At 38.9% G+C, this 13,070-nt stretch overlaps 1 protein-coding gene across 1 annotated transcript in view; it reads left to right on the forward strand.

The window, feature by feature from the left end:
• LOC308401058 (odorant receptor 131-2-like) overlaps positions 1–13,070 on the forward strand; it is a gene marked incomplete at both ends in the record, with an annotated part of 31,259 nt that overhangs the window by 13,220 nt on the left and 4,969 nt on the right. The window lies entirely within an intron of this gene.

The following is a 13,070-nucleotide window of genomic DNA, read 5'->3' on the forward strand; positions in this document are numbered from 1 at the left end:
AAAGCAACCTGTCACTGAACAGACTGTCCATGTGCAGAGGATGCCCAGCATTGTCCATAATGTCCAACAGTTTCTTTAGTGTCCTCCTATTGTCACCAGAGTGTCCAGCTTCATGCCAACCACAGAGCCAGCCTTCCTGATTAGTTTTTCCAGCCTGGACACGTCCTTCTTTGCTGTGCTGCTCCCCCATAGCATAGAGCAGTACTCCGGCAACCTGGTAAAACATCCTCAGGAGCTTCCTGCAGATGTTGAAGAACCTCAGTCTCCTGAGGAAGTACAGTCTGCCTTAACCTTTTTTTTTATACAGGTGCTGTGTATTGCATGAGCAGTCCAGTTTGTTGTCCACCCGCAACCCGAGGTACTTATGTGTTGACCACCTCCACCTCCTCTCCCTCTATCCGAACTGGCAGTGGAACTGGTCTGGACCTCCTGAAGTCCACAACCAGTTCCTTGGTCTTCGAGGTGTTGAGTAAGTCAGTAAGACAAAGGAGCTGATAGTGGACTTCAGCACTAAGCAGGAGAGGAACTACCAGACCCCCGTCATCAACGAGTGCCCAGTGGAGAGAGTGGACAGCTTCAAATACCTCGGAGTTCACATCACGCAGGACCTGTCATGGTCCTGTCACATCAACACCGTGGTGAAAAAGGCCCGACAGCGTCTCTACCACCTCAGACGCTTGAGAGACTTCCAACTGCCCTCTATGGTGCTCAGGAACTTTTACTCGTGCACCATAGAGAGCATCCTGGCGGGAAACATCTTAACCTGGTTCGGGAACAGCACCATGCAGGACAGACGAGCTCTACAGAGGGTTGTGCGGTCAGCTGAGCGCACCATCCGCTCCGAGCTCCCTGACCTGCACTCAATCTACAGCAGGCGGTGCTGGACCAAGGCCAGGAAGATGGTGAAGGACCTCAGCCATCCCAACAACAGACTGTTCTCTCTGTTGAGGTCAGGAAAGCGATTCCGCTCCCTGAAGACCAACACAGAGAGACTGAGGAGGAGCTTCTTCCCGCAGGCGATACGGTCTCTCAATCACACCACCACACAGTACTGACCCACACATATGGTTCTTACACACACACTGGACATTCTGGACATTGGTTTTGCACAATACTGGTCACTATATTCTTCATTTCCGGTTAATACTTGTACAGCTGCTGTTATTGTGTATATATTTATTTATATTTAGATTTCTTCATACATTCTTATATAGTTCTATATTGTGTATTGTGTATTTTGTTGTACAGTTATTTTATTTTCAACTTTAATTTATATATTTATCTTTATCTTATTCTTCCCAGTTAAATTTACCCTTCATTCTAATTTGTGTTGTACAGTTATTTCATTTTTAACCTTAATTTATATTTTATTCCTTCCTAGTTAAATTTACCCTTTTTAATTTTTCATATTTATTTCCTATCTTATTCATAGCCTTTTCCTTTTTTGTTTTCTTTAGGTCACGAGCAGTTGTCCAAGCATTTCACTACATATCGTACTGTGTATGACTGTGTACGTGACAAATAAAATTTGAATTTTGATTTTTGAATTTTGATTTTTTTTTGCAGGTGGTTTGTGTGACTCCATGTGACAAAGTTCCTCACCAGACTACTCCTCTTCCTGGTCATCCCAGATACACCCCATGATGGCTGTTTCGTCCGCAAACATCTGAATATGGCATGATTCAGAGTTACTGCAGACGTCAGAGGTGTACAGGGTGAAGAGGAGAGGGGACAGCACAGTTGCACAAATCTGCAGCACTACATACTAATGAACAGTATTAAGAGAAAAAATATATAAAATGTACAAATATAAATAAAAAATATATGTTATGTATATAAAGTGGTGGTTTATAGAGGGACATGCTATTTCTGCATGTAAATGCAAACTTATAAATATCATTTAAACGCAATAAGAAAGCCATTATTATTATTAAAGTATGTCATTGAATGAGTATACATATAACTATGAGATCAGCAGTGTTTGCATTTTTTCCTCTTTTCTGTGTTTATTTTAGTCTCAGAAAACTGTTCTCTGAAATCCATTCTTTTCTACAGCTTCTACCACGCAAAAACATTTTCCTGTTGCCCTGAGCAAAGCACAGCGCAAAGGTGCTGGTCAGGGAGCATTTGCGCATTTTGCAACGTTTAACAAAGTAAACATAGTGTGACATATATTCGAGTGACCAACATAAATGCAGAATCACAGGGAGCGGCCACCTGAAGAACACATGAAGAGTGGCTCCCGAAAAAATTATTTCATTTTCTGCACCTAATGCTTTTCTCCATACTCATTAGTGATGTTCGATTCGTGAACGAATCGTTCAATACTCGAGAATCACTTTACTGACTCGTGAATCATGATTCACAAGCCCAACTGACTCACTGACTCATCCCTGTTGCTGTTAGCAAAATAATTCCATTAGTAGAAATATATCTAGCTTATAATTAAAATTGTGTGTGTGTGGGGGGGGGGGGGGGGGGGAATAACAGCCAGTTTCATAACAAAAGCATTTCCCTCTGAACTGGAAGAAAAAACCCTGAGTAGAAGCTCACATCAAGAAAATAGCTCCTCGGTTCAGAGTAGCATTGCGCTGCTAACATGCTAACAACACATTTGAGCTACTCACCCTGTCACTACCCGATTCGTACCGGAAACCCGATCGGTACCCCGCATGCGCGAAAGGTCTCTACTTCCGGTCGTAGCGTTTTACGATAGTTATGGGTCAGAGTATCTGTTAAGATGTTAAGAATAACAAGTATATCTTAAAATGTTTGCAATAATGAAGCATTTCAGTACAATGTAGACAAAAACGAAAAATAAAAAGAAAGTTACGGATCAGGACTCTCCGATCCTTACTGCGCATGTGTAAAGTCTGACCGTACAAATCGGGTCTACCCGATCCGTACCGCGCATGTGCAGATGTTTTTTTTTTCTTCTTCTGTTCGTTTAATGGCAGTTTACTCCCCAGTGTACGAGGATACCGCCACCTGCTGACCGAGCGAATAAACCCTATTGTAAACTGAATTAGCGTCATTACAAACGTGTGTTAAATTTGATTTAGCGATAGTCGAGTGTGTTTATGCTTGTCTGTGAGGAGAGGATTGTTGGAATAGTGATGATGATGTGCGCTATCACTGTCAATTGTCAGTAAACACTTCATCTGGCTGATGAATCTACACGTGAGATATTACAAAGTCTGCATTATTAACTCTGTAATTAGGCGCCATTCTTCTTATTTTACGGCGCTGTTGCTCAATCGGGGGATGCTCTCTGATGAGGAGAAAAGCATGAATTTCTTTGTATACGGATTATCCATTGTTTAAATGTCCCGGGCAGTCGAAAAGGAGGCAGAGCTGTTGAGAAATGCTAGGAGCTAACTGGGCGCTAACCGTATCAGTCAAATATATTGAATGTCGCAATGTTGGCAAAGAGAGGAAGTGACGTAAGATTTGCGCATGCGGGGTACCGATCGGGTTTCCGGTACGGATCGGGTAGTGACACACCCCCTCGCTTCCTGTGCTGAATCGTAAGCATAAGCGAATCACTCAGGACTCGCTCGGGGGGAGAGAAAGATGGCGGAATAAGCGGTTGTACAATCTGCGGGTCTGATTAAGAAACGTGATTTTGATGTCCTGTAAAATACTTTACTGACAAACTGTTACTCCAAAGGAAGTAGAACGCAAGCGAAATCCCCTGGAAGTTACTTTGACAGACCTTCAGGCAGACACAAAGATAAACTTAGAGTGATAAAAATGGCTAACCCCAAGCTAACAGGTAGCCTCTCCGACCATGATTACAACCTTGCTGCTATGCGGGAAGCATGTGAGGATGAAGATATAGAAGAAATGGAACTTCAGAAAGAGATCGGAAGACCCATAGGTGACCACACTCCGTTACCAAGTCCCAATCCCAAAAAAATGAAAAGCAAAATAACTGAGAAGCAGGTGAGCATCGAGAATGTATATGAAGTTTTACTTGGCTTCACAAAGAGATGCGAGGAAAGGTTTGATTCGCTTGAAAAGAAGTTGGAAGCCTTCGAACAACGCATTGAAGTAAATACACAGGCGACCCAAAAAAACAGAGAGGAAATTGACAAGCTGACGACGAAGGTGGAGTCGCTGATGAAGGAAAACAAAGAATTAAAGGAGAGCTGTCGGGAGAGTGCACGTTACCGCAGAAGATGGGACCTCAGAATTTTGGGTCTGACAGAGAAGGACAACGAGAATACACGTGAAACAGTGATCGGCATTCTAACAAGAGTGGTTCCTGTATCAGTGGAAAAACTGCAGCTCATGGTTGATACAGTACACCGACTGGGGAAGAAAGACAATGCAGTGAGCAACAAGGTGCCAAGACCAATCATCATACAGTTCAGCATGAGGACGGCAAGGGATGAAGTATGGAGGAAATCCAAAGAGGCCAGGGTCTGCAAAGAACTGAACATAAAATTTAAAGAAGACTTCTCCAAAGAAGACCGTGAAGCTCGGATCAAGCTGTGGCCCAAGGTGCAGGAAGCTCGAAACAACGGCAAAAGAGCATTCCTAAAGGAGGGTTATGCAATAATAGACGGTAAAAGGATCGATCTGTGAGATGCACTTGAAGAAGTCACTACAAGTTAACCATAAAATGTGGGTATGTATGTGTGTATATATATGTTTATATATACATATCTGTTAAAAATACACAAATAAAAAATAGGAGAGGGTCAAAAAGCAAAGCCGTAGTTAAACGTGGGCTATCCAGAGCTAAAATTGCCGCATATATAAAGGGGTAGTACTGTGATAGGGTCGGAGTACTGTTATGATTACATAGGTAGGACACTAGGCTTATTCCTGCTTCAAGCACTTTTTTCTTCTTCTAGTAAGTGCCAAGGAAGCCGTTACTGTTCTTGTTTTGTATTTTGTTCTTGCGTTTTTTGTTTTTGTTTTTTCTTTATCTTATAGATGGCTGTTCTATTAAGTTCCTTAAATGTTCGAGGCTTAAAAAACAATGTCAAACGTAAGGCCATGTTCTTATTCTGCAAGGAAATTAAGGCAAACATTTTGTTTTTACAAGAAACACATTCTGGTAAGGAAGAGGAAACATTTTGGAAACATCAATGGGGAGATAGTATTCTTTATTCACATGGTACTACTCACTCAGCAGGAGTTATGATCTTATTCAACAAATTTGCAGGGAGAGTTATTGATCATAAAAGCGACGGAATGGGGCATTGGATCATGGTGTTGGTAGAAGTCTGTGAACAGAAAATTATTCTTATTAACGTGTATGGATACAATAACAGGTCGCTAAATAGAAATATGATGTCTAACTTAAGTAAATTAATTGCAAAGTGGAGTACTACATATGGTTCTACCCAGGTGATAACTGGAGGCGATTTTAACCTGGCTCCTAACTCATGGCTTGACAGACAACCACAAAGAGGAAATCAACCAGAACACGATAGCATTATTTGTGACTTTTGTACGACAACCAATATGATCGATTATTGGAGGATGACAAACCCAAATACGAAGAAATATACTTGGTTTAGTCCATCAAATAAAAATGTATGTTCAAGATTAGATTATTGGCTTGTCTCCCAAACAGTATCATCATATGTTACGAAATGTGAGACCCAGTCAACCCCACTTACTGATCATTGTCTGATAAGTCTCTTATTATCTCTACGTAAACAACAAAGATCTGACAACATATGGAAATTTAACAATAGTTTATTACAAAACGAAGACTTCTGTAAACAAGTTAAAGAACTTAAATCAGAAATTAACAATATGAGCATGACTAATGTCAGTAAATGGGAATGGTTTAAATATAATGTGAAACAATTAGCTATAGAAACGGGAAAGAAAGTGTCTGCCCTACGCGTATGTGAACAGAAAAATCTAATTGAACAAATTCATTTATTATGTGGTAAACCCTGTATGACTGCGGAAGAGTCAGAACGCTTACAATCTTTACAAAATAAGCTAGATGAGGTGTACTTGATTAAAGCTAAAGGAGCATATGTAAGGTCTAGAGCCAAGTGGATTGAACATGGAGAAAAAAATTCATCTTATTTCTATAGTCTAGAGAAGCGTAGACAAACAAAGAAAAAAATAACTAAATTGAGTAAGGATGGTACTATAATTGAGGAACCAAACAAAATAAGTGAGGAAATTAACATGTTCTATAGTAATCTGTATAAATCAAGAACTGAAAAAGAAAATGCAGATATCTTTTTTGATATGATTAAAGATCAGGTTAAAAAATTGGAAGAGGATGATAAAACATGGTTAGAAGAAGATTTGAAAATATCCGAATTAGATACAGCTCTAAAACAAATGAAAAATGGAAAATCGCCTGGAATTGATGGTTTAACGATTGAATTTTATAAAACCTTTTGGCAAGACATTAAAGATTTGTTATTTAATGGCTTTTTGGATTGTTTAAAAAATGAAGAACTATCCCCAACAATGAAAACAGGATTAATAACCTTATTACCCAAACCAAACAAAGATTTACAAATGCTAGACAATTGGAGACCCATAACACTTTTATGTAACGACTACAAATTATTAGCCTTAGTATATGCAAATAGGCTTAAAAGCGTCTTAACCAAATTGATTGATGAGTGCCAATCAGCGTTTATTAAAGGAAGGCAGATTCATAATAACATAAGATTAATATTAGATATGATTGACTATCGATCCTTTATTAATTCAGAAAGTTTAATACTATTTATTGACTTTTTTAAAGCATTTGATTCAATAGACCATAATTTTTTATTTAGATCTTTAGAACTTTTTGGATTTGGAAACAAATTTTGCAAAGTGATCAAACTGTTCTACAAGCAAATTTATAGTTATGTTTCGCTCAATCCAGGCATAACATCTAGGATAGACATATTCTGTGGAATTCGACAGGGTTGCCCAATTTCTCCAAAATTATTTATTCTTTGCACTCAATTAATGGCTTACCTCATTGTGAACCATTCAGACATCGAAGGAATAAACATTTTTGATATTGAACTGAAAATAAGTCAGTTTGCAGATGACACAGTAATATTTTTAAAGGATAAATCAATACTCGAGAAAGCATTGAATGTCATTTCAATTTTTTCTAAAGCTTCAGGCTTGTGTCTGAACCTAAAGAAGTGTGAACTTTTGCCACTTTATGATTGTTTGGAAAATAGCATGAGGACGATTCCAGTGAAAAATGAAGTTAAGTATCTAGGCATCTATTTAGACAAAGACATCAACACTAGAGAATCAAAAAACCTAAAAGACAAAATTGATGGCATGTCCAAAACACTAAATCATTGGTTGACGAGAGATATTACAATTTTTGGACGCAATCTATTATCCAAATCAGAGGGCGTCTCAAAGATGGTTTATCCAGCATACTCACTATACATTACCCCGAAAAGCATTAAAAAGATTAACTCTATAATCTATCAATTCATTTGGCGCAATAAAACACATTACATTAAAAAATCACAACTTGTCAAAGATTACGCTAAAGGTGGTATAAAGTCAATTGATTTTCAATCAATGGTTGGAGTATTTAAAATAAACTGGATAAAAGCCTTCCTCTTGAAACCTGACTCCATATGGTTCCATATCCCAAAAAATATTTTCAAAAAGGTGGGAGGGTTGGATTTTCTCCTGAAATGTGATTTTGATATATTGAAGTTGCCTGTGAAACTGTCAGAATATCATAAGCAGGTCTTGTCTTATTGGAAGATGGTGTTTGCCCATAACTTTTCACCACATTGCTCCACCTTGTGGAATAACAGAACAATTACAATTAATAAGAAGTCATTGTTTATTAAAGAGTGGTTTGAAAAAAACATAATCTTTATAACAGACTTACTTGATGAAAGGGGTCAGTTTCTCTCAGTGGGTGTTTTTAATGCGAAGTTTAACATTCAGTGTTCCCTTAGAGAATATGACAAGGTTTGTAAGGCAATCCCCTTACCTCTGTTGAGTTTGATTCAAGGTTATTTGTATTACTCTAAGGCACAAATTAGTCTACCTTCTTTACATCTAAACCAGATTCCTTTGACGGATAAAAACTGTAATAATAAAACCATGAACAAGATATTTAAAAACAAATTATTTCACGACTTTAACAGTAACACAAAACTAAAAGGGAGTAATGTTAAAATAACGAACAAATATACGCACTTTTTAAAATGGCCTATCCCCCCCAAAGTCAAAGAAATGCAATTTAAAATAATTAATGGATATTACCCAGCAGCTGAAATGCTTAAAAAAAGGTTTGGGTTTGAGGTAGAGCCATGTGGATTTTGTTCACAAAATGTGGAAAGTATTGATCATTTGTTTTTTTCCTGCTCAGTAACAACTGACTTTTGGCAAGATCTAGTAGACTGGTTGAGTATAAGAATAGATGGGATGACCCCACTGACTCTAACACAAGTTTTATATAATAATGGTGATCCATCTAAGGAACTGTCCATGCTACACAAGGTGGTGATAATTATGGGCAAATACCACATACACAAATGCAAATGGCAAAGTAAAAGACCTTCCCTAACTGTATTGAAAATTGAATTAAAATCTTTTTTGTCATCTTTAGAATTACTGAGGGATTCATGTAAAGAGGCTGCTTTAATATGCGACAATGGGACTCAATCTCTATCCTTTTAATGATTGTGTTTTTGGTGTACTAAGTAAGCCACATGTATGTTAAAGTGTTCGCAGAAAGGAAACTGTTATATGTCATAAAAATGGCCTTCATATATTTATGTATATGTATATATGTGTTTTTTTTTTGTTTTGTTTTGTTTTGTTTTGTTTTTTTTGTTTGTTTTGTTTTTTTTCGTTTGATTTCTTATTCAACCTTTTCAAGATGTTGTTGCACAAATGTTGTCTCCCAACGAGAGATTGTAATATGTGCATAAATTTAATTAAAGTATTTAAAAAAAAAAAACAAAAAAAAAAACTCAGGACTCGCTCACCCCCTCCCTCCTGTGCTGAATCATAGAGCGAACGAATCACTCACTCACTCACCCCCTCCCTCCTGTGCTGAATCATAGAGTGAGCGAACGAATCACTCAGGACTCACTAACCCCCTCCCCTCCTGTGTTGAATCATCGAGCGAGCTAACGAATCACTCACTCACCCCCCCCCCCCCCCCCCCCCCCCCCCGGCTCACAGCTTCTTCTTCTTCTTCTTGGTTGGCAACCAATGTTAAGGCGCATTACTGCCCCCTGGCTCACAGCGCAGTGGACATTTAGATGAGAAAATATATTGGCGGCCGCTTATCGGGCCCTGGAGCCTGGGGCTCGCTCGGGCCACTTCGGAGGTGGGGTGCCCCCGGCTCGGTCACTCAGGCGCAGCTGGCTGCCGGCGGAGCTCACGGGCGCGTCACTGCAACTCCCCCTGGCTTCTGCTCCGCGGCTGCTGAGTGAGCCCTCATCTGGGACTCTCCTCAGCTCTTTCCGGGACAGTGGCGCAGCTGCCCCTCTGTTGGTCTTCCTTGGTCTCTTGTGTTCTGGGGGCCTCTGGATGTCTGGAGTTTTGATCTCCTCCACACCTGCTTCAAGCCCTGGAGGACGGGGCTGTGGCCCCCCCCACACCCTCTAGCAGATTATTACATGAAGGAACCTTTTAAAAAAACAAAAAACAAGCGCGTCCATGCTCACAGGTGTACACACGGGTGATCACACCCACAAACTACACCCTTTTTGGCTCCTACCTCAAAGCACACTGTGTTCTGTTGATCTTATGTGCTGCACAATAATGTTTAACATTTAGTATTTACTGTCATATTCCCATATATCATTGTGATGTTGTTTATTCTATTACTCTTGTTCTCTTCTGCTTGCTTTCTTTTTTCTTTCTCAGCAGGTGATCCAGGTGATTGATATATGCATTTTTTTTTCTCTGCCCGTTCTGTTGGTTTTTGTCTTTTGCCCTTCTCCCCCGTCCCTCTTCTCAGCTGTTTCTCTTTCCCTCTTTCTTTCTCCCCTTCTTTCCCCCAGTCAAGTCTGTCCCGTATTCAGTAAGTGAAAATAAAATAAACAATAAAAGGTGAATCAAATGGACCATTACAGCAAGGCTGGGATGGTCAGTTTGGTAAAGTAAATCCGTTGGGCATCTTTCTTTGCCTTTAGACAACAATTCTGAGGGCAAAAGAGCCAAACGGGACAGGCCAAAAAGAAAAAAAAAAAAAAAAAAAAAAAAAAAAAGATGAGAAAATATATATTTGACACACTTAAGGAAAATACTAATGAAATATAAATAAACAAAATAAATGTTTATTAAGCAATTTTGATAGGAAATTGCTTAATTTTAGAAATGTTTTTGCTCTTTTTTCTCTATAAAATAGTTGCTGTTGTTGTTTTTTTAATCATTCATCTTAGCAGTGGGATTTACATGAAAAGGGAAACAAATTAAGTTTGAGTGAAAATGTAAAATTTTTGCACTCTCTGGTCAACTGACTCAGTGAATCAAATGACTCAAAAAACCCGATTCACTTTGGTGAGTGACTCATTAACACTCGATTCAGTAAAAAGAATCAAATTTACCATCACTAATACTCATTGCCTTACAAAACAAAGGCAGCATACTTTTCCATCTTCTAATCTTTTTTTAATCAGTTACAGACAACCTCTTGTCTAAAGCCATCAAAAGTTTCTGTGGGTCTTCCACATGCAACTGAGTCACGTAAATGTTTGTAATCACTGAGATGTCTGCTGTGTTCTTAGTTCTGAAGAACTGAAGAAGCTGCTCAGATGAGGTGTGAAACGTCTTCAAGGAACTTAAAGAAGTCCAGACACTTTTCTTTTAGATTTAACCGTTGCACCAATAATTAATACAGCTGTACATTCATACAGTTTGCAAGACATGAACAATGTGGCCTTGTCAGTCAGTATCTCTTTTGGGATGCCAACTTGGAAGATGGCATGAAACAGAGCCTGCGCCACAACCTTTGCAGAAATGAAGCGCAACAGCACTGCTTCAGGGTATAGCATTGCTAATCCACCAGAGCTAATAAAAAGTTATATCCATGTGCACTCTGGTGAAATGGACCGATGAGGTCCATGTATATGTGGCCAAATGGGACATCAATTAATGGTAACTCACACAAAGGAGCTTTTGGAATGGCTGGCTGGTTAACCAGTTGACAATGCGGCTGAATGTGGACCATCGACACATATCTGCGCAGAGGCCAGGCCAATAAAATTGTGCCATTCTTTGCTCCACAGTTTTGTCATATCCCATATGCCCTGCCATGGGGTTATATTGAGTTGCCTGGAAGATCATTTCCCAGCATCTTTAAGCAATGGGAAAAATGAACCAGTTTTCAATTTAAATGGACTAAACACTGCAGGTGTCCCGTCACATCATGTCAACATTTCAGGGTTGCGATCTTGAGTTTTACTTGGCTAATGCAACAAATCCACTGGAATGCCGTGGCATGAGGCATGATTTTTATTACATATTTGTCCCAATATAACAGAATAATTAGAAAAAAAAGAATTAGGATCTGAAACATAGAAGACAAACTTTTACTAATTTTGTGCAATAAATACCTAAAAGATGCAATACGTAGGGAAAAAAAATCAGCACATTTATTTTTCACAGACTTATCAGGGTAGGAGTTTATAAAAATCTAAATCAACAGGATATAGTTTTTTTCTCTGGCAGTAACTATGGCAGTTGGTTACATTCAACATTCAACCACTTTTTCTGAACTTTCAGAATAAGGGTTTTGTAATGGTCCATCAGTTCTTTCTGGTTGACCTGCCATTTTGTTATGTTCTCTCCCGCTCCCCTGCTTCCTTTTATGTGGGTATGTGTGTGTGTGGTCTGTGTGCCAGTGTATGAGTCATACCAGGCCTTTGGAGGTTCTGCGCTAAAGCCAATCAAGATTCACCGGCCTCTGCTGATGATCTTCATCATCTAGCCTACTACTTGACAGAGAGGCTGAACTTCGTCAATGCTGGCTCATTGGGTGACATAATGAGTACAGCCCCAGCTCCAGGGTGAGTCTGTCTTTATCCCTTGCCTAAGAAAAAAATTTAACTAATCGTCGTGTCTTGTTTTGTGAGGAACCTGGGAAGGAGAGGGCTGGCAGGAGCAGTGCACAGCTGTAAATATTGTGTTTTGGATTTCACCTCACACACCACAGATCAAGAACACTGAACAGAGTCGGGAGTTGCCATGGAAGGGATCACATTTTTGAAACTTCACTGTTCTTTGCTCACTGTACTACTACTACTACCACTACTACTACTACTACTACTACTACTACTACTACTACTACTACTAATAATAATAATAATAATAATAATAATAATAATAATAAAAAGCCCCTTCTTTTTTAAATTATATTTTTATTGAAAAAGAACATGTTACAATAAAGGGCATTGATATTATTTAGTCAAAAAAAAAGAATTTTTTCTTAGTCCTTTTGTTTTTCATTCAAATAACAAAAAGTGAACTCGGTGGCTTGACAGTGTATACAAAGTGCAGCATGTTTAACTTATTTACATAAAGTACAATTAATACATATTGTGAAGTAGAGGGTTGACCTGACATTGTACAGTGCATGGGAGATACACCAATTCAGGGCTGGTATTATCTAAATTCAGGGTGGAGGGGGGACAAGCAAGTCCATTTATTCCATATTTTGTAGAATTGGTCTTTTCAAATTTTTATGGAGAATGTCGATTTTTCCATTTTAAATATCTCAAAAATCACATGAAACCAATCCTCAAGTGTTGGCGGAGTTGGATTTTGCCACTTTCTGGTTATTAATTTTTAGCTGGCCGCTAATAGTGCTTGTAAGAGCTATGTGTTCCCTCCCCGGACCGAACCAGCAACCAGTTCCAAGTACAAATTTACAAAATTAATATCAAATTTTATATTTAAGACCTCACACAGAGTTTTATGAATCGCCAGCCAGTAATTTTTTAAGTTAGGGCAATCCCAAAAGATATGGTAATGATGTGCCACTTGTGATACACATCTTCTCCAGCATTCCACTGTCCCATTTTTATATCTAGTTTGATGAGGGGTTTTGAAAAATCTAATAATGTTCTTCCAGCAGTGGTCTC

This window comes from Rhamphochromis sp. 'chilingali' (assembly GCF_963969265.1).
Source record: "Rhamphochromis sp. 'chilingali' genome assembly, chromosome: 8".
NCBI classification, from domain to species: Eukaryota; Metazoa; Chordata; class Actinopteri; order Cichliformes; family Cichlidae; genus Rhamphochromis; species Rhamphochromis sp. 'chilingali'.